Source organism: Dysidea avara, chromosome 4 (assembly GCF_963678975.1).
Source record: "Dysidea avara chromosome 4, odDysAvar1.4, whole genome shotgun sequence".
Lineage (NCBI taxonomy): Eukaryota > Metazoa > Porifera > Demospongiae > Dictyoceratida > Dysideidae > Dysidea > Dysidea avara.
In genome coordinates this window covers 48,177,732-48,199,630 of record NC_089275.1, presented here as the reverse complement: position 1 = coordinate 48,199,630, position 21,899 = coordinate 48,177,732, and the positions used below count along the sequence as shown (strand labels likewise).

The following is a 21,899-nucleotide window of genomic DNA, read 5'->3' as shown; positions in this document are numbered from 1 at the left end:
CTAAAAGTATCAATCATGCCTGGTATACACTTTACAAACTGTGTTGTTCTTTAACCAGCTGCATGCAAATTTCCACCTTTTGACTTTCACTTTATGGCTGAGTACGGAGATCAAAGAACAAGTGTCATCCCCTTGCAATCTTAAATGTGACTCACTCTTCACAAGGAGAATGAATAGTCATACTTACTTCAGTCAAACGTGAAAATGCATGTTGGAACCTGGACGCCGTGGTCTCAGAGTGTGCAGCACCTCGTCCAGCCCTAACTTCGGGTTGAAGCTAGCTCGCAGAACTGTACTCATGATGATACCATATAATGTGCTAATCATAGGTAATGTATACCATACCTCTTAATACTTCAACGAAATGTAGCCAGTTGGAGGCATATATCGCTTCGCCAGTTCGTCACGATCCTCGTCACGATCGAACAATCTTGAGTCACAACTCCAACCCACAATCACATATTCATGTATCTATGGCGACGTCTACAGCTCATCTGCAGGACTGCTGCAGGGGCAGCTGGGTCTGCGAATGATAAAGTTGCCACCGATTTCTCCTCCTCCAGGACTATATTTCTCAGTATGCGAGGCAAAGTATGTTTTAATATAGAAGTATAGTCCATCGCCTAGCTCCTCAGTGTATATAGAGGATGACACTGACAGTTTTCATCATGGAGTTTAATGAGAGAGGGGTGTATTCAAAGCAATGCCTTATTGGCTTTTACTGTTTGTAATTTATAAGAATACGCTTCCTTCTGTGATTGATGATGTATTGTTCCAATATGCTCATGACACCAGAAATAAGTTCTGCGTTGTGTGCCGTTCATTGTACAGCCCTTTGGGTGATGCTGCCATAAGAGAATCTTGTGTGTTAAGCATAGTCTTTCTTATGGAGTAGTGATTATCTAGCCTGGGAAAAAATATGGGATGGTTGAGATGTAAATTAAACTTTTCTCATTTAACAGATCTATAGATACATGTATTTGTGGTGCCCAGTCCAGTTTGTATTGTCCAGTTGCTGAGGCACCTCTTGAGGTGCCAATAGACAAATTCCATAATAAGGCTTTATAGCATATAGAAATAACCGTTGTTACTAGCAACCTGAATTTCCCATTATTTTTAGGTGATAACATCTAAAGTAACGTCTCCAAATTTTGAAAGGATAGCATATATATGTCATAAGATATGACATTTTTGAAAATTGCAGTTTTTCCATACATATCTATGTGAGAGGGTTACAGTTGCCCCTTCTGGGCAGTTACAAAAATGAGGTATTTCAAACCAAAAATTCACAAGTACATATATCTCATAATTTGTAGGTGGAATGTCAACAATAATCTCTCCAAGTTATAAATGGATAGTGTATATAGGTCATAAGATATGACATTCTTTGAATCCCATGATTTGTGTGATTACCGAGAAGGGGCAACTGTTGCCCCTCTCATTGACAATGTATGGGAAAATTGTAACTTCAAAAATGTCATATCTCATGACTTATATATGGTATCTTTATAAAACTTGGAGAGGTGACTTAAGACATTGACACCTACAAATAATGTAAAATTTAGGTTGCTAGGAGCAACGGTTGATTTTTTCATTATTATGAATTTGTCCATTGCTGTGCAGGTCATAGAGGCTCTTTTTTAAAGTCCATTTATTATATACTGTTTTGTATTTTTTATTTTAAAATATCACATCAAACAAAGAGTGTTTGATGGTCAGCTAAAGTGGTGTTGACCAAGTTGTGATCCATGTAAAGGCTGGCTTCCGTATAACTGCAAATCGTCTATGTTGTTGCCTGAGTCAGAGTGTCTGCTCTCCTAACTCTTGTGGAGGCTCTGAATGTGTAGATGGTTGTACAGAAACCAGATATCATAGTACATTCACGTTGTGAATTGCAACAAGAAGGAACTACCTATGGAATCATCAAGCTTCTAATGAATATCTTATCTGAACTATATTTTGCTGGTGTGGATTCCCTCCTTCCTTCAGTCCATGTAACTTGTATTCAGTGGGTATGAAATTAGACTGTTCACTTTTTAATCTATCACTTACAAAAATGTGACCATATTACGGAATGCAATAATTTTGTATTACATGGTTAAAGTTTCCTCAACTTATTGACTTCATTTCTGTTTGTACTGGGTTTCATCAGTATCATTCAACAAGGGGAATCAGTGGCGGATCTAGGATATTTAAAGGAGGTGTTTGAAAATTTATATAGTGCCTCTGAAGACATGCCTCCAGAAAATTTAGAAGATCAGAGGTCAGATTTTAGGCTACTTTGTAGGTCTCTAACTATTACATAGATATGTCTCTCTAAATAATAGTTAGACGTCAAGAACCAGGGTTCCGTAGAACCTCGCGTAGAACCCAGTGGTTCTTGACGTCTAACTTATTTAGACTACAACTCGTTATTGTACCTTGAGTTGACAGCTGCTTGTAAATAGGAAATGTATGGCTAATTACTAGAAACAAGCCCTCTACACCTCCCGACATGGCGGGACCTCAGCGTGGCTGTTGCTACCCGTTTAAACGCCCATGCGTTGCCAATGTTACAGGCGCGTGCTATGTATCGAAGTACTGGACTCAGCGAGTGGACTACAACTCATTGTTGCTGTTGTTGTGCCTCGACAGCTGCTTGTAAGCCAGTAATGTAGTGTTGATTAGTACAAACAAGCCCATTACACCTCCCTCTAATTCAGTACGGCTGTTACTAGCCATTTAAATGCCCATGCGTTGCCAATGTTACAGGCGCGTAATTATCGTGTTTCGTATCGCCTCAGAGCGTGGTCTCTATTGGACATGACCGTGGCTCTACGAGATTTAGAGACCACGTTTTCAGCCAATCAAATTTCAGTATCAAACTTGTTGTAGTCTAAGTATACTGATTACAATACATGTAATCAGCTAACTAACTTTTATAATTGATAATTTTCCACTTTGTCATGTGTTATATACAGCAGAAGGTTTTCTTGGGATTCCCAACATTATATCAAACTACAATTGTGTGTATAATTGACTTTGTTAAGTTTGTAAACAAGTTCAGTTTTGTTGAGGTACCAAAATGTAAAAGGTGACCTGGGAAATTGTATGTCTATTTTTGGGTGTAAGAATGACATCAAGACTTCAAACAAATTCATCCCACCGTTCTATTCCACTGTTTATACTGAGGGGTAGATAACGACCTGAAATTTCATAGATCATCTCTGAAATTATTTCTGAAAGATGAAATATTGCCTGAATTTTATACAGTTTGAAATATGAGATTTGAGAGTCTAAAATTATAGATTTACTAATTTTGAAATTAATGAATTTTAAGGAAATTTTAACTGAAATTTCTCTTGAAAGATGAAATTTGGGCAGTCATATTTCTGAAAGATGCAATATGGGCAGTCATCTTTGAAACTTTGTAGACAATTTTGGCTTGTTACCTACCCCTCGGTTTATGCACACCCAATACAATAGCACTGACTACTGGTATGGTCCTCCCATCATCCTTGAAGTGATGAAATGAGCTATCATTATATCATTATTAATAGTCACCTCATGGTAATCAAATAATCAATAGTGACTGATTACACAATTAGTGACTAGTCTGGCACCACCGACCCTATTTAGGTGCTTATACAAGCGTCCCGAAAATAGGGTCTGGTCTGTCTAGCATTCAGGACTTGTGTTTAGGAATGCGTAATTACACTGCGGCTTGCATTAGCAAACATATCGAACAGCGAAGAATTCAATCACACAGTGATGTTTTAAGGGTTTCAATCAGTTAATTTCTATGGGCAGTTGATGTTTAGGCTGTGGAGATGATATTTCTACTAAGGCGTCTATTACACACAAATGGTAAATGGAAAATCGTCCCTGGGTTTATTCACCCTGACACAAAAAGAACTTGCGCAACTTTCGTTTTGTGACTTTCGTCCCAGTATTTACTCATGTCGTACGGCCAAAATGCATTTAATTGGCAATACTGCGATTTGATTTTGTGGTCATACACAATTGTTCACAAAACACTCTAATAGAACGTACACAATTATTGTGGCCTCTTTTAATGTTGGTGGTTGAGCTGTTTCAGTGATCATATTTCAACTTGAATGTAAACCACTATTTGTACCTCATGACCTCACTGATCAGATGACATCATTACACAGGCTCTTTTTGGTCCCATTTGTAAATGAGGTAGTGTCACTAGACAGGAATACCTATCTGTACCAGTCACTATTGTATGACAATTCTTTCAACAAGTGACACTGTAGTTGTGTTTGTGTAGTGTCAGCATTGTGTTCTGTTAGTTGTTCTGTGTTATAACTAATTACTACCTGTTGTCCTCAGGGCATGTCCAACACTGTGTTCACCTTAAAGGTGCTAGAGGTACAGAACAATGAGGGAAACAGTTATGGACAGTCATCCTAATGGAACAGATGGTGATTAACAACATCAAGATGGATCAAGCACATCTTCTGGTAATCTCCTTGTACCTTACTCATTGAGAGTGTAGAGAAACTTATATAAGTTTATGTTGATGTGTGTGTGTGTGTTTGTGTGTGTGTGCGTTTGTGTGTAGTGTATTACAGCCCACCCAGCTGTAATATCAATGGGTACCTGGTGTGTACTGGAAAAGTAAATGCCCAACTGTCCTTGTCTCATTTAGCAGTGTTGGGAACTTTGGGTTTTGCAACCTCACTCTGTGAGACTTGGACAGTCCTCCTGCAGGTTACTAGCCCTGCCCCATGAGGATTTTCCTGCACAAGACTCAAGCGCCTGAGTGGTACACAGGAATCCGAGTGCGGGCTGCAATACCTTTGTTTCAGACAGCTGCTGTATGCTTTGTGTGTGTGTGTGTTTTGTGATTTACGGTCCAGTTTTTTATATAAGGAACACTGTTACATGTCATGGCCACCTCTGATAGGTCCCAATATACATAACTAAGGTGTACTTCATGATTTCATCAGTAAGACCACCTCATTATTGAGGCCACATTGTTTGGTCCCACAGGTAGTGCTATTAATGAGTTTCACTGTATGTGTGTGTGAAGTGGACTAGTCAACTACTAAACTGTAAAAGTGTATTGGCTTATGAGTGACCTGATGAAAAGTGGTGTACTTGTGATCATGTAAACCATATAATTGGTAACACCTTGTGTGGTGAGAATTTTTATTTATTAATTTTTATAGCTTTACAGCATTCATGTACAAAATTACAATTAAAATTATTGGTGTGCATGCTGAAGGCATGCCAGCAACTAGTTCTAACATCAGTGAGTGAAAATATAAGAAGATTAAATAGTCATTTAGTTGTAGGAATGGGTTCTTTGGAACATCAATAGCATGGGCATAGAATGTAAAATGTGCAGGTTCTTGCGGAGTTGAAATTGTTAGAAAAGTGGTTCCATAAATAATCAGTTATTCGGTGCTTGATTGTGTTCACATTTTCAGAATATTCACATGTAGCAGACTTCAACCTGTTAAAACACTCTGATAGAACATACACAAGTACAGTAGACCCTTGCTTATCCAACCATGATTTGTCTGTACCCTTGTTTATTGGAATTTGAAATGACTGTTTATTTAGAGTGTTTCAAATGTGAGTGTATGTTCTATTAGAGTATTTGAATGGAGCTTTGCATATAAACAAATGAGCTTCAACTATTCACTTCTGTGAGCACCTTTAGTATTGTTTGAGACAATTGGGGTTTGGATAACTGAGTGTTAACTTGTATTGCGGTACAAGTGGAGTTCAACTTGTTTCAGTATTCACATGTCAACCTGAATGTACAACACTATTTGTTTACACAATACTCTTGTAGAGTAATGTGTGTGTAGACCATAACAACCCTGGTGTGGATAGGGGTGTGACTTTAAAGTGACTACTGTTAGAAATGTGTAACATCAAAGTGATGACCAAAGAATTGCTGTTAATAATGATGTGTTATAACGACATTAATATCATTGCAGTCATTTCATTGTCACCGCCATTAATATTGACGTTACCTTAAGCCATGTCATTTGTAGGACCACACTCACAGCTGGACTATTAATATACCAACATTACTGTATCATGTTACTGTACAATTGAAATATCATAATATGTATTACACTTCACTAAACATATAGTCACAATTTGTACAGGTGGTTGAGATGGGATATGTATTATGGCTACATACACATTTGATAATCTGTTAACCAGTGATTGAGTGTCTGCGCATGCGTACATTTTATTAGAGTAACTACACACAGTGTTACTGGAGGACTACTCCATGATGTGTCTGAGGTCCTGGGATTGCTGCTGCTGTCGTATGTAATTGTTGAGGACACATTATTTAGTGGTACTTGTGCTATACCCTCCAGGACTGGTTCAGGTAATGAACTATCTACCATAACAGTTACTTAGTTAACCTCCACACCATTAATACCACCCATCCTTGTTAGTGGTGACATACAATCATCCCACCACTAAAATGATGTGGCTTCTATTTGAGCAAGTACAAATGTGATTTAATAGGGATCACAGAAAGTGATCAAGGTCGTTTACACTTGTGGATTAAATGTTCACTAGTATAGGTGTAGGTGTATCCTACTTGTTTCATTACATATGATCCCTAATTGAACTAGTACTTGTTTGTTACCATAAATATATTATGACTAGTTATGGTGAACTGCACACATACTGCTAGGCATGCCATAAAATTTTTAAACACATGCTCCATACATCTACTACTGAGAAGTTTGAAACATTTCAAATGAAAAACAGTATGAGAAGTGTCTCAACAATCACTACAGAAAATATGGACAATAACTGTGAATAGCATGTAAGAATATAGTCCGGTAGATTTAAGGTTGGACCCGGAAAAAATTCGAAGAAAGCTGATTTTGGTATCATTAGTAAGCAAATTTTTCATAGAATAACATATCCAAAATCCTCTAAAATCCATCTTGGGGAAAAATGTTTATGGCCAATTTAGTATTGAGGCATATGTGACTGGATTCAGGAAAGTGGATCTTCCACACATATCCAATTTACCAACTTTGACAACTCATAACTTCAGATTGGAAAATGGTATTGACTTGAACTTTGATCAGTAGTGAGCACCAGCATCACTTATTAGTTGCAGAAAATTTCAGGTTGATATTCACCTTGTACACTAAGGTGTGGTTTCTTTATTAAATGCATTTAGTATAGACCTATTTTTGCAAATTTGGTCATTTGTGGCTAATAACAAAAATGCATATTATTCTTAAAATATTTTCTCATAAGAAATTCATTGCAATCAATATTAGCTGTATGAAATAAGGATAAGACTAGTTATAGAAATAAAAGGTGCCTATCATGTAAGTTCTGAACAAATATATTTGTCACGATTATTGTAAACAGTTTCTTCAGCACTTCTGCAACTCTCTCCCCTGCAACTGCCACATGCTGCTTAATCCATGATTACACCGAGAGCATAATATTGCTACCACATGGATTTGCAGTAGAAAGCTTGCATTTAGATTGTACAAATTTAAGTTAAGACTTCTGGTACTAGTCCCATGTCTGTTATCATCAGTTGCATATAATCTCGATCCTTCTAGTTTCCAGCTCCATTATGGTAATGGATCAAGTTAGCCATTAAGTTCCTTCTAATGAATAACTTGTAGATGCACATACAAGTTGTGAAAGTGTGTTGTTCTTGCAATCATTTGCACATCATTTTCTTCTTGATTAGGCCAACTTTATCCCGTTCAAATGTTGCAGATGTTGTATCACAGCAACTCCATGCAGGCATGTGAAAAGAGAAGATGTAATTATGACATTACAATAAGACCCATGTGCCCAATAATGTCATCAATTTTCCAATGTTCAAATGTTTCCCAACCTTTGAAAGAAAATATATACTTGCTATGCTCTGGTGCACTGTGCAGGAGGACAAGAACATCAGTGTCAACAACACACTTTATTTCCTTCAATTGCAAATTGAAGTGCACATTGAACAATCAGTGTGTCAGTATCCAAATTACTCTGATGCACAACCTGGCCATCATCTCTCAGATATTGGACAATCAATTGATGTTTGCTCAAACTTCCTGGTTTTTGTATGCTTCCATAGATTCACTTGACTGAATATCTGCACCTGCACATACGTACCATAACATACCTGGGGATGCTGCCAGCCCTACACACTGATTGCACACATGGAGATTCTGACATACTGATAGTCCAATGCGCATTTCAATTTTGCAATTGAAGGAAGTAGATTGAATGTTGTAGCTGATGACAACAATGAAGTTCTTGTGTTACTGGTGCACGCTGGAAGCAGAACATGACAAGTACATATCTCTTTTCATTCAGAGGTTGTAAAACATTTGAAGATCTGGAAAAATGATGACGTTATTGAGCATATATGTAGGTCCTCTTTTCACATTCCCGGGTGGCTGTGATACAATGTCCGCAACATTTGAAGAGGAAAAGTTGGCCTAATCAGCAATCAAATGATGTGCAAACAATTGAAAAGTTAATGATAGATTATATAATGCAACAATTGCACATGTTGAAAAAGTTGGAGTTTGATGGGAATCAGTCTGATTTAGTCTCAGGTATACAAAACAAAGTACATGGAAATGGCATCAGAAAGTTATTACACATGCAAGCTGTGAAAGTGTGCTAACCCTTGCAGTTGGATGGAGCTTTCAGGATCAATGGTTTTAGCTGATGCAAGAAGTTATTCATTGGAGGGAACTTAATATGGGGCTGGAAACTAGAAGGATTAAGGCTGCAACCGATGATGATAGACATGGGACCAGTCCCATAGATCATATAATTAAGTTTGTACAATATATATTCCAGCTTTCCACTGTAAATCCATGTGGTAGTAATATTATGCTCTTGTTGCAAACATGGATTATTAATGTGTTGCAAAATGTGGAGGAGAGAGTTGCTGAAGTGCTAAGGAAACTATTTCTTGTGAAAAAATAATTTAAGGATAGCACATTTTTGTTGGTCACAAATGACCAGATTTGCAAAAATGGGTCTGCAAATACATCCGATTGAGAAACCACAACTTAGTGTTCAAGTTGAATATCAATCTGAAATTTTCTCCACCTAATAAGTGATGCTGGTGCTCACTACTGATCAAATTGCAAGTCAATACCATTTTCCGATCTGAAGTTACGAGTTGTCAAAGTTGGTAAATTGGATATGCGTGGAAGATCCACTTTCCTGAATCTAGTCATATATGCTAAATACTAAATTGGCCATAAAAAATTTTCCCTGAGGTGGATTTTATGGGATTTTGAATATGTTATTCTATGAAAAATTCGCTTTCTAATGATACCAAATTCAGCTTTCTTTGAATTTTTTCCAGGTTCACCCCTTTTTGCAGTTATATCTACCGGACTAATACACAATATAAAGTTTCATCAAAATAATTATGAGGGTATACATTTCTGGTAAACTAAACTATGAAGCAGCAAAATTTCTATCTGCAAAAATTTCCATCTCTACTGTAGTTGCTTCAAACTTACTAAGTATTGTATGGGTGCAGTAGTACTGTGTATTAAGGGTCATGAAGGTTTACATATTCTCACATAAAATAATGACCAAAAACTATTCTCACAGTACCTTCACTGTGCCTTGACAATATTATATAGCTAAGTACAAAAGTGTCTTCAAAATGCTTCTGACAAGTTGGAAATTTTTATATTTTATTATAGAACTTTGCGTGGGCGAGATCAAAGGAAAAGGTATACTATATGCCTTCAGACAATTGTAACTTGATAATGGCTAAGCTTGATTATTTTACTATTAGACATCACTTCAGTTTGACTAGTGAATTTTGGCATAACCCAGTTTGTACAATGTATGCATCATGGGCTCACTTTTGTCCTTCATTGTGTATAGTGAAGAAACTGCACAGTACATACATATGTGAAACCTTGTGTATTATGTGGTATAATGTGTGTACATCAGATGTGTTTGGTTGTGTCTCTGTACAATTAACTGAGAGGTGTGTATGTGGTGGTGTGTGGGTGTATTATATGTAGTGTATGTACGTATAAATATATGTGTATAATTATGAGATGTGGTAGGTCACAAACAATTCTTTGTATTGGTAGATTATCAGCCTAACATCTGGTGTATATTTATGACAACCGACATTTTATGCATTTTAACAGACATTTTATGCATTTTAACAGACCTTTACTTGAAGGGCCTACCATTATTATCATACAGTACAGTACAGAATTGTGTATTGTATAAGAGTAAGTACAGTGGACTCCCGGTTATCTGAACCCCTTTGTGGATATGAAGTTCTCACTAATATTGGTGGTTTTGTTCTGTATCAGTTGTTCTGCTTTTGCAACCAATCTGTCTCCTGCTGCTTCGACATCATGTAGAAAATTGGGAGGAAGACTGTCCAGAGGTGATAGCCCTATATGATTGTATGTATCATGTAAACTCTTGAGGTAAGAGTATATAGTAACCTTATTTCGTACATTTGATTAATTGTTTATCTATAGTAGAAGGAAATTTGTTACAAAGAAATTGAGTGCCCTATAAAAACTTTGCATAATAAATTATCTGACACAACCAATCCAGACTATTAGTAATTGTTTTTGAATCAAAAAATTTTGTTTGGTTTCCTTCTGCAATATACTTTACCTGATGGTAATATGTCTTTGTGTTTACAGAATGTTGAACTGCACCTGTCATGTAATCTGAAGTAGTGACAAGGACCATTCCGCAAGTCATGAAGAAGAGCTGCCATATCACCTGTGGCACTATGCATCTTGATAGCACACCTCGCCCCATGGGTGATCCTCTTCATCATGGATTTGGATAGTCCTTGCTTACTATGGTAAGCTGGTTTGTCATTGTACACTCCCTCTAGCCTGTTTCTGTAGCATTTCATGACATGATTGGCACACTCCACCTTCTTGATGACTATTCTGTATGATGGCACCCCAAAAACAACAGCATGGTAAACCGAACTATCCACATCACCAATAAGCCAGCAGTACTGAACACCATGCATCTGCTCTGACAGTTGAAAACCCTCAAAGATGATGTCAGCCTCCATGCTGCAAGAGTTACCTGACCAATTACGAAAACAGTTGTATTCTGGTATTGGCGTTTCTCTCCTTGCGTTGATGGCACATATAGAACAGTGCTTGTTCCTGACTCCAATGAACAGAAGTCCTTTGGTTGCTGCCCCAAATATAACACCAACACCAGAATTGACAATATAGGAATGTCCATGGCTCCTCTTACTCCAGCCACCATCAACTACCTCAGTTATCGCTGGCACTGTGTTGTGGTAGCTGCCTCGTTGGATGGCCAATTCCTCCTCTTTCTGACCAGCAATAAGTATTTGTTCAGTTACTGTTTCTTTAAATATTGTTCCCATGTCACATTCCAGGTCAATGAAGGATGGGGTACTCAGAGAAGGGACTTGGAAACAGGCCAATTGTTCTTTCATGTATTCAGCACCACCTCCAGTAGCTATCTGCCCTAAAGCAGCACCGATGTTCACATCATAGTGATTAGTGCCATTGGTGGTAGTAATTTCAGAGGTGGTAAACCGAATTAACGAGGAACACTTCAAGCACTGGCATACCATTATTGACGCTAACCCATAATGACGGCTTGTACCCAAGGAAGAAGAACACAAGGCTGAATGTTGGGTGATGGTTTCAATAAATTTGCCCAGCAGCACTAGAGAAATTACTCTGTTGCCTGTTAGTAAACAGTTGGGTGGTGATGAGTTAGCTGCACAGAAGAATGAGAAGATGCTGTAATAACTTTTTTATTAGTAATAGTGTATAGTTGTTTACCTGTTGTCTTGACTTGTGTATTCACTGTATTGTTAGTTTCATGGTCTAGTTGTAATTATAACAATAATAAAGCTGTACAATTATGTCTTAATTTACCATTTGTTTTGCTCCACCTGGCTTGTATAGCAGCAGCTGCTTGTTGTTTACGCTTGTGCTGCATTGCTTGCCCATGTACCAGTAGTTCTTGGTTACTATGCATGGTCTTGCGCCCTAATTAGCTACGTGCCTACTTTGCTTTATCCCGTTACATAATGGCCGCATGTGACGTAAAGTATTTGATATGGCTTCTTTGTGCGCGTTATTGCTTTATCACCACCTTAATGTCAGCCCTTCATGCATACATTGAACTGGTATATAGTTCATTTCTGCCCATATACCACTTTTTCATGTTTTGTTTAACTCATCTTCTCAGAACACACTGCTAACATGTAGCAGTACACATGTAGTTAACAAGCTTTATGCTTCAGGAGGTGCATTTAAGGAGTTGTGTACCTTTGTTTATTACTGCAGTTTTTGATCTGTGTGTGGTTCTGTTTCTCTGTGTAGTCATTCTATTGGTTGTGTTTATTCTCCTCCAGATGAACAAGCGAAGAACTGATTTATGATGTAATCCTACACGTCTACACTTCATGTTGGGGAAACCAACTTGAATATGGCTGCAGAAATATGACCAACTAGTAAATATTCAGCTACCGATGTTGACATATCAAGAGGTAGGTATATTAGTGTACAAATAGGTCCTGGACCAGTTAGTTATCTAAACTGACTAAATTTCAAATGAATCCTTTATTAATTGAAGTGTTCAAATAGTCTATAATTTTTGAAGAACAAGTTTTGTGTACATTCCAGATACATCAGAAGTCCATATCATCCCCAAGGGTTTTGTATGCAATGTAAAGTCCAGAATTTAGTATCGTACCAATTATGACTTTTTATTTTGGAGTTTTAAAAATTCTACTTGTGTATAGTATTATCCACTAAGAGTAATGCCTGTAAGGTCAAGTAAACAGATAAACTAATGTGAGGACATCTGTATTGCTAATGACCATCAGATATTTTACTCTTCAATACAAGTGTAAAGGGTAGCATTGTATCTGTTTAGGTATGGATTGTGGTCACCATATGTGGTCTCAACAAAGCACCAACAAATTACCTTAATGTGTGCAATGATATAGAGTTCTTGATGTTGACCCAAACTAACAGTTAACTGTCTTGACCATGTTGCTATCTGTGCTCTGAAGTTCTCATTTTAGCAGCTACAATTAATTCACATACAACTATCAGTTGCCCTGATTGTTAGACATGAGGATACATGTAGTTTATAGGCATAGCTGATATACTGGTAAAGCTAGCAGCATAAGTAACATAATACCATCTATGCTACATAACAGGTATTAGCCCATTCAGATCCATTTTAAGACTGTGATTATGTTTGTATAATTATAAGAAACAATTCACTGTAACCTGAAATGCCTGTGTTGGGGGTGGCACCCAAATGAAGAGAATGTGATACTACAGAGCCTGAGGGTTTCTAAATTCCATAGAACTCTGTGTTTTGAAGTCTAATTTATTTAGACCACAACCATCCTATATGGTGATAATCTCAAGTAGCAGCCTTTGTTATTCCATTGATACTCCACATGCTGTGGTCTTACTAGGTTGAAAATTTAGTGTCTTTAATTGATAGTTCACTGTTCAAATTGGCATATCTGTGCATATTTGTATAGTTATTTTTCACATTTTTAATGTACTCTCATAGTTCTTTCATCATCTGTTCACTATGTCTGACCATAGGAATGAAAGAGAGTCCACATGCCAGAAGGAACTTTTGGTCATCATCCGATTCTAGATTTCAGAAATTGATGTTGTCATCACTACAGGTGAGGCTATCTGTTATAGTGCACTTGTGAGGGTCATGTAGCTTACATTTCTTCCTATCTTTTAATGGTTTTCTATTACAACTAGGGCCACTGTTTGGTGATGTCGTTACTTCTGGACTGGTGGACAGACAAATTGGAGAATTGTGATACGTAGTTGGGTGCAGCCCAGTGGCCTCGTGTGGATTCTTCAGCGGTGTGTATTGTACTATCATGATGTGCCATATCATTTAGGGTGCAATCGTCAAGTGTTTCTGGCATTCCCAGAGTGCTCTGGAGGTGTGTGGTCTCACTTGGTGGGTTAGGTATACACGACATCTATAGCCCCCTTCATGAACTGGTAAACACCAACTATGAAAAGAAAATTGAGATTTATATACATTAAACTGATTTGCATATATGCCCTGGATGTACATAAAATAATAAATTATTCTATAGAAAGCATTATAGATATTTTTCGCATCTTTGACCGAGCTATATGACACACAAATTCTCACTATAGGTCTATGCAAATGGAGCCATCAAGTTGATTACTAATTTGTAGACATTGATTTTTTTGTGTGTAGTGATCTTCTGGTGTATTAATAAGCACCAGTTGTAATGTTGTGAATGTTTTAGTGTTTGAAGTGTGTTTGTATGAAAATTGTTATAAGATTTTCAGTGGCATTCACAAATGCGGGGGGTGGTAGGTTATTGGTCCAGCTTTGGTCATGAAAAGAAAAAGTGCTCCAGTGTGGGACGTACCCTCAATAGCCTTGCTCACCTGATGTGTTGTGTGGCAAAGTATGTGGAGAGCAGATCAGCTGATGGCATGTGGTTAACAGTGTTCTCTACCACGTTGGCTATCTGAGGTAAGTGGAAGGTGAAGATGTCATGGTTGTGAGAAGGAGTCATTGTGACTTGGTTGTCAATGATCACCATCTTGCCCACTACGCATTTTGGAATCACATCCTGATCAGGTGGTCTCCTCCATGTTAGGGAGTTAATGGTGGAGTAACATTTGGAAATAATTGGCTAAGATTCCGCTAACCTTTGCCATCACTTTATTGCAGGTAGTTTCAATAATGTTACCTAATTCATACAACCACATTACCATTTTGTATTATACTTTGTTCAGCTTGTGTGTGCCACCATCAAATACTTTGTACATGTCATCATGTACGGCTGCTTCTCCTTATCAGAACTGAGCCACAATGTGCAGAAGTATTGTGTTGGAAGAAATATCCATGCAAAATCAGGCCTAGGTCAAAATTATAGCAGTCATAAACTGACACTGGGACTTGTTTATTACCCAATTTCATACCATGATGATTATGAACAATAGTTTAGTATTGTAATAATATGTGCCTGATTTGACAAAACCAGGCTTCCACACACATCCAAATTTGTGACTTTGAAGGACCATAACTCAATGTAGAAGGAAGCTATAGCTATCACTTTCAAATTTTCACCTGTTATTGCATTAATGCAATGAAAACATATTGTGAAAATTGTAGGTCAATAGCATACCGAGTGGTCAAGTTACAAGTGGTTAAAGTGAAAGGATAGGATGTGTGTGGAAAACTGGTTTTGTCAAATCCAGTCATGTACTATAGACTTTATTTATTTTTGTAATACTGTAATAGAGTGCACGTTTTATTCAAGAATTTCTAATAGAACTTTAGTGCAATCTAGATTTTCCACTGGTAGATTCACTACTTTATATCATTGAATCTGTACTTCATTTTTAAACAAATTATAATAATTATATTATTGTACATATTTTGTTAACTTTTTTATAGCATAGCTATGTTATACAAGTGTTGTTGTGACAGCTTTATTAAAGTATATCAATCTTGTTGATTGTCTCAAGCTCCGTAATATTTAAGAGACGTGGTTTGCCACTACAGCAAAACTGCAGCTGAATCGTTAAGGAATGTGGGTCACTGCATGCTCTGATCATTAAGGGTCAGACTATGCAATTGTTTATAAGTAGGTATCTACTCCCTCTTACAATAATACACTTCAAATAGTTTTGTGGCATCTAATTACGCTCCTCTCTGGTAAGGGTCAATTTAATGCCTTGGTATGTTTTCTTTGCATGACAAAGAGACAATTACCATGTAATTGAAAGGCAAAGCACAGAAGCCAAATCAACACCTTTCATTGTCAACAAAGATGAATGGGACACAAAGGAGGACAATGGTAAATCCATGAAGAATTCATTGTGCGTACTGCAGTATGCCGAAAGGCACGTGTCTGGCTGAAGCGATTTTGAACAGTGAAAAAATTAAGCCCATAGCCTTAGCTGCTATCAAGTTACGCTTGTCTGAAGGCATCAGTCTGTTACTAAGTCAGTCAGTCACACTAGAAAATTCCGTTGAATAATTTTAGTTAAAAAATTCATAGCAACTAGTTGAAAATGAATCTGAAGGCTTGTTTGGGCTTAATTTCACCTAACCAATACTGCTTCAGGGAAAAGTGAGGCTTGATGTTTTTTCACGGGCTATGCCCAAACCTTTATGGTCCCTACTATACAGTACTGTATGATAAAAGTTAGTTTGTAATGTACAGTACAGTAAATTGGCCATATCTCAGGAGTGCTTAATGATAAAAAAACCAAAAAAACACCCAGTACCTGATTTAAGCCATAAAACAGAAAATTGACCAATGTGCCAAAAAGATAGGCTTACAAGATCAGGTCACAAATGTGACTCAATTTTGGAAAACCATCCTTTTTGGCACATTGGTCAATTTTCTCTTTTGTATCTAAAATGAGGCACTGGGTGTTGGCCTTTGTGTCAAAATTTCAGCTTGTTATCTTGTAGGGCTCCAGAGATATGGTCAATTTTACTGTCTAATACATTACAAAGTACATAACTTCATATTAATGCATTGAATTCTGTGCGTGATTAAGCATGACAAATTGTGACAAATCATTTTGTTTACAATTAATTCTGTATAAAAATATTATAAAGAGACTTTTGATAGTTAAATCAAGTGTTCCTGGTCCTTTTCTTTAATTAAATGCCATGTATCATTGTCTAAGACTTAGTTTTAACATTCTAGCACCTGAACAAATCACCTCATTTGTAAGTTAATTGGTGTCCCACGCATGGTGAAATCACTACATGGTCTGATAAAATCATCCATATCTCCTAGCAGAAAGAAGCTTTGGGTGTGAAATTTCACCTTAATAAATGTGTAAAAAAATTAATTTAAAAAAATTGCTGAATTTTCAATTGAGTTTTCCTGCAAAAATAGCATGTGCCCAAAAGGATGGCTTTCCAAAATTGGGTCACAAATTATTATTCACAAAATCTTTCCCAAAGCTAAGTACTGTAATAATTACACTATGCATGGCCACAAGGGATTTTCCATATATATATATAACTACCAGACTTGGACATAATATCAGGCAAATCCAAGTGACCATAATCCATTATAATATTATGTCCTATCCAAGCATGCTTACACTTAATAGGTGAAAAGACAAACCTCCATTCACCCCATTAGTTTTATACAAAACATCGATTGTGGGTTATAGAGTGGACTTTGGTACTCACACAACTTTATTCATGCACCATACAGCCTGTACGTAATGCTGTTTTAAAAGTGATTGTGGGTTTAATTTGCTTTAGTGCATGGTATCATTTCTAGCTATTTTATTATAACCTGTAACCCCATTAAAGTAAGCTAAGTTGTTAAGATAAACACTTAAGAGCAATTAATACATGAGAATGTCTGTCATGTGATTGACATGTGCTGTGTGGAAAAACACGTACAATCCCAACACTACAAAACAATCAGGTAAGATTTAGATTTGATACTGGGAAGGCAGCTCAGCTAGCTGTTAGCATTTGCATTTATACATATAAGTCATAAGAGAAGCTGGAAGGGCTGTCAATATTGCTATTGCAATATAATATAGCTGCAGAGACCATATAGTACAGCATTTACAGAGCTGATATCATTAGGTTGTAATAGTATAATATTATAGTCACACATTGCTTCTTGTGCAAACTGTTACTTGGAAAAACAACAAAAATTAAAAACAATGTCCAATGACAGAGGAGTAGCTACAATGTAGACAATTGAGGTAGTTGCCTCACCAAATATTGCTGACTGAAGTCACTGAACTGAGAGCTCATTAGACCTTTTAGATGCACTGAAAGCTTACATTAATAGTTTATATGCTATTTATTTCAACTTATTGTACATAGTAAGAGTCCATCCAGGGTTAGCTCTAGGCGGTTAGCTACTGAAGTTTTCAAAAACTAGTCAAGCAAGATCGATGTACTCTAATAGAGCAGTCACCCTAATAGAGCAATCATCCTAATACAACATTTAAGCAAATTTTTATAGTTTTGATAAAATTAAGCTACTTAAATTGCTCTCACAATCAATCTCAGATGGTCTAACTTTTTCAGATGGTCTAACTTTCCCAGGGGAGCATAATCCAGATCCCCTGGATTGACATGTTACAAGTGCTTAGCTATATACTAACACTACTCAAGTCAAGGTCTGAGCAACATGTATAAAATACCATAATGTACATTCTTTGAAATACCATAATAGTAGGACTAAAATTACCTCCATATTCAATCTTATTACTCTTAACTTTCAAAAATTCCTGGGGGCATTCCCCCAGACCCCTAGCTGGAGCATGCTATGTATGCCTGATTGAACTTACACACTAGAATGCATGCATCATTCATAAGCATTGCAAGGTCTGCCTCACCTATTTAAAATTTCTAGCTATGCCCCTGAATGAATTTTGAGATCAATTTGACTACTATTTTCTGCTGTACATCAAGTTGTGGTAGCTAGAAAAGCAAGCAATGATTGGGCTAATCAAGTTGTTCTCAAGTTTTGAGTTTTCCCTTGAAAAATTGTTTGGCCAAGATTGAAATATGACTTCTCAGTTATTTATGGCAATAAAAAGTGGACTGTCACATTTTCAACCTTTTATGACAAATAGTCAGACTCAGTTCTGAAGGGCTAACCAAGTCTGGGTCTGTAGAAGAATGAGTGAGCATAATGCCTTTGACTTGTATGGACTTTACCCTAAGCTTCACCTCTTTAGTAAGACCACCTTGTTATTGCAGCCAAGTCATGTATATACAAGCTGTACTCAAGTATTACTAAAGTGACCTCTCATTACTAAGACTACCATGTTATAGTGACCGCATAAATTTTTGGCTCCATATTATGAGAGGTCACTATAAGTTTAACAAAGTACAACTTATTTACTTTTTTGGTTCCATACATGTTTTGAGAGCCATGAGACATGTTCAGGAGGCCAATTCCCTATCTCCTACCCAACTACCCCTATACCAGTACTACCAGTAGTAGTAGTACAACACAATCCACATCTTCAGTTAGTTACTGACAACACAAGCACTTATACCTGAAGTGATTACGCTACAGAAGTTCATTAACTGCTCCTCACTGGTCAGTGTATGTGTAGAGTGCTACTGTATGTATTGAGATTTTCAAGGGATGTAAATTTTCACAATTTGGATTTTTTTGGTAACCATGGCTGTCTGCCAAATTAATTTTCATCCTCAAGAATGTGTAATTATCACAATATTAATTTATGACACTAATCCCTGTACATTACATTATCTTTGCTTATGTTCATCTTGCCACCTAAAAAAGCCTCCTGCCTCCTACAACTATTATAACTACAAAAATTTCATTTGTTTGTGTGTGTATATTCAAGGTTCTGCTCATATTGGTCAACAGTGTCCACCACATTTTAGTGTTTGTGTCTTTACTTCAGCCTGTTATGTGTGTCTCTAGGGCTTGCACAGTGGTCCCTTGTATTTTGACATGTTTTCATCATTTCTGTCAGCTTACTAGAATTTTATACAATAATTATTATTATTATGGTCTTGTGGGTTTTATAAAATGGAAGGGTGAGGTATGCACTGTGGTTAAATGTAGCAGTCAAGTATCTTTGGATATCTGTATGTGTTTGCTTTCACAGTATGAGAAGCAATCCATTCCACACACCTCTTACTGTGGACAATTTTTGTAGGTCTGCATCAAATATGCCGGCATAATAAAATGCATAATAAGCTGGAGTGCTACACCAGAAAATATTAGATGGATATTTCAAACTATGGAACTTAATTCTATGAAAATAGATTGATGCTCCCTAATAGAACAATTAGTGGAAACTAGATTGATACTCATAGAATAGTCACTCTGTAGCGAAACACTTTAATAGAGTGTTCACTGAGTAATAAGTGTTCCAAGATAATGTTGCAAATCTAGGAGCATAACACAACTATAATGGAAACACCTAAAGAGCATAATATAGGTGATAATATTTGGATATTTCCAAAAGCATTTTGGGCAAAATTTTGAACATAGACTCAGGCCGTTACAGAAAAGTCACATGATGGTTATAGAGAGAAATGTCCAATTTGCATGGAGCATAATGGCTGCACACTTGCATTGTGATAATGACAACTATTAACTGTAGTATTGTGTTTTGTGTATTATGCATACGTGTGTGATATTGTGTATGTAAATGCATTATTCTCATTATTGATTGTTTATAGTTTTACTTTGAAGCCCTGCAGCAAGTAAGTCTTCCCACTACTACTAAACGCTACTACTTGCCATACAACATGTAGAATAAAATGAATGTGTATAGCTGACAAATATTTATCAGGAAAGCTGTCACAAAACAGCAATGTAAGTGATATGGATGGTATGTATTGACATCTTTATTGAGATTGTCAAATTATAGATAATTAATGAGAATTGTGTATGGATACATAGTATATGTGTGTTTTTGTGCGTATTATTCAGTATATAATGAACTAATGTTCTGCTTGCAAAGACCTGTAAAATAGACACCTGTATTGCAATATAATTGAATATGACTTACAATTTTTCCAATTCTTTTTCAATTTCCTCACTTGATGCTGTAAGCTGTGTATGTTCTTTGATGGTCTTAAGCGGTACACTCCAAGTTTTGGGTTGTATACCATCATTTGAAGATAGCCAGTGATCAAATACTTCTATGCGTGAATCCTCTGGCTCATCGGGATGCTGCTTCTTTGTAAGTGTTTGATTCAACCTCCAAACAGTAGGCAACCTTTTTCCAACAGTGGTGACCCTTGGAACTACCACTTTGATCAACTGAGACATTTTAGGCGCTATATAAAGAAACACATTCAAAACTGATTACTGCATGAAAATATGTGCCACATATAGTATAATTATTTGGATAGACAGTGGTGTTCTTAGTTCATCTGTGCTATGTATATAGTTGGTAACAACAAAAAAATAATAATACACACACCAAAACAAAGCCCAGAAGGACGGAAAAGCATTACAATGTGTGGAGACCTTCATTGACTGATAATCAACTCTATACAAAAATACAGTTCAAAATGCCTATACAATATTATATAGTTTCAAAGCATCTAGATATGACAGCTAAACTTCTGAAGATACGAATGCATTACTAAAGTATAGTTAACTATACCTTTATCGTGGAGAGCAGGAACAGTTTCTAATGCTGAATAGCCTGAAAATGAACAATTTTAGCAAGTAAAAACATTTCACATGGGACTCTTTATTCACAAGCTTATCCTTGTAAACAACATGCACAATGATTCTTATAATAAATACTTAGTAATATGTTCCTTAAAGTTTAGGTTGTTGTACAAAAAATATCCCTGAACCAATTAGCTACACTACTAGAGTATTTTAATGCATTTAGCTACCTTCAATGTTGGCACAAACAGAAGACGGTAGTGCTTTGTAGGAATTTTAGTAACCTTAGATCTTTCATAACACACCAACGTGTTCTTTTGATGAATATCGAGGATGACATAAGGTGGAGATTTTTCCTCATTGTTTAGTGGACACTGTAAACAAGTCACTGGAGGTGTTGTTGATGGCATGCATACTTTGCTGATCTCTGAGATGAAGGACTCCACACAGATTAACAATTCCCTGTATTGATGGAGAAGTAGGGGTAACTTATCACCAGTTCGCTGCTCATCTTGAATTGTGATAAAGTATTCAATTTAAGGCTGAGACAACTGCAGCTGAAATTGTTGCCATTCTCCTATTTCAAACCAGAAGTATGCTGCTCCTCTGTAAATGCTATATGATAAAAGTTTTTAACATAAACCTTAGCAGTACTTGTTGAATACATGCACGCATTATATGAACATATACATACATATACATACATTCATGT

General features: G+C 36.7%; 1 protein-coding gene and 3 long non-coding RNA genes across 7 annotated transcripts in view; 2 read left to right on the top strand and 2 right to left on the bottom strand.

Moving 5' to 3' along the window:
• LOC136252573 (ATPase inhibitor mai-1, mitochondrial-like) overlaps positions 1–21,899 on the bottom strand; it is a 158,738-nt gene that overhangs the window by 35,992 nt on the left and 100,847 nt on the right. The gene's annotated exons all lie outside the window — the stretch shown is intronic.
• Positions 460–21,899, top strand: part of LOC136252576 (uncharacterized) — a 102,045-nt gene continuing 80,605 nt past the window's right edge. The window contains exon 1 of the long non-coding RNA XR_010699680.1: positions 460–591. This is a non-coding gene — a long non-coding RNA (uncharacterized lncRNA). The remainder of the gene's footprint in view (positions 592–21,899) is intronic.
• Positions 2,377–14,581, top strand: LOC136252583 (uncharacterized). Its single transcript, XR_010699705.1, has 10 exons — positions 2,377–2,640; positions 4,336–4,466; positions 6,225–6,361; positions 10,176–10,445; positions 10,671–10,837; positions 10,884–11,773; positions 12,392–12,526; positions 13,608–13,693; positions 13,779–13,969; positions 14,193–14,581. It is a non-coding gene; the product is annotated as an uncharacterized lncRNA (long non-coding RNA).
• LOC136254308 (uncharacterized) lies at positions 20,409–21,893 on the bottom strand. Its single transcript, XR_010700429.1, has 4 exons — positions 21,418–21,893; positions 21,177–21,218; positions 20,574–20,844; positions 20,409–20,527 (listed from the first exon to the last, which is right to left on the bottom strand). It is a non-coding gene; the product is annotated as an uncharacterized lncRNA (long non-coding RNA).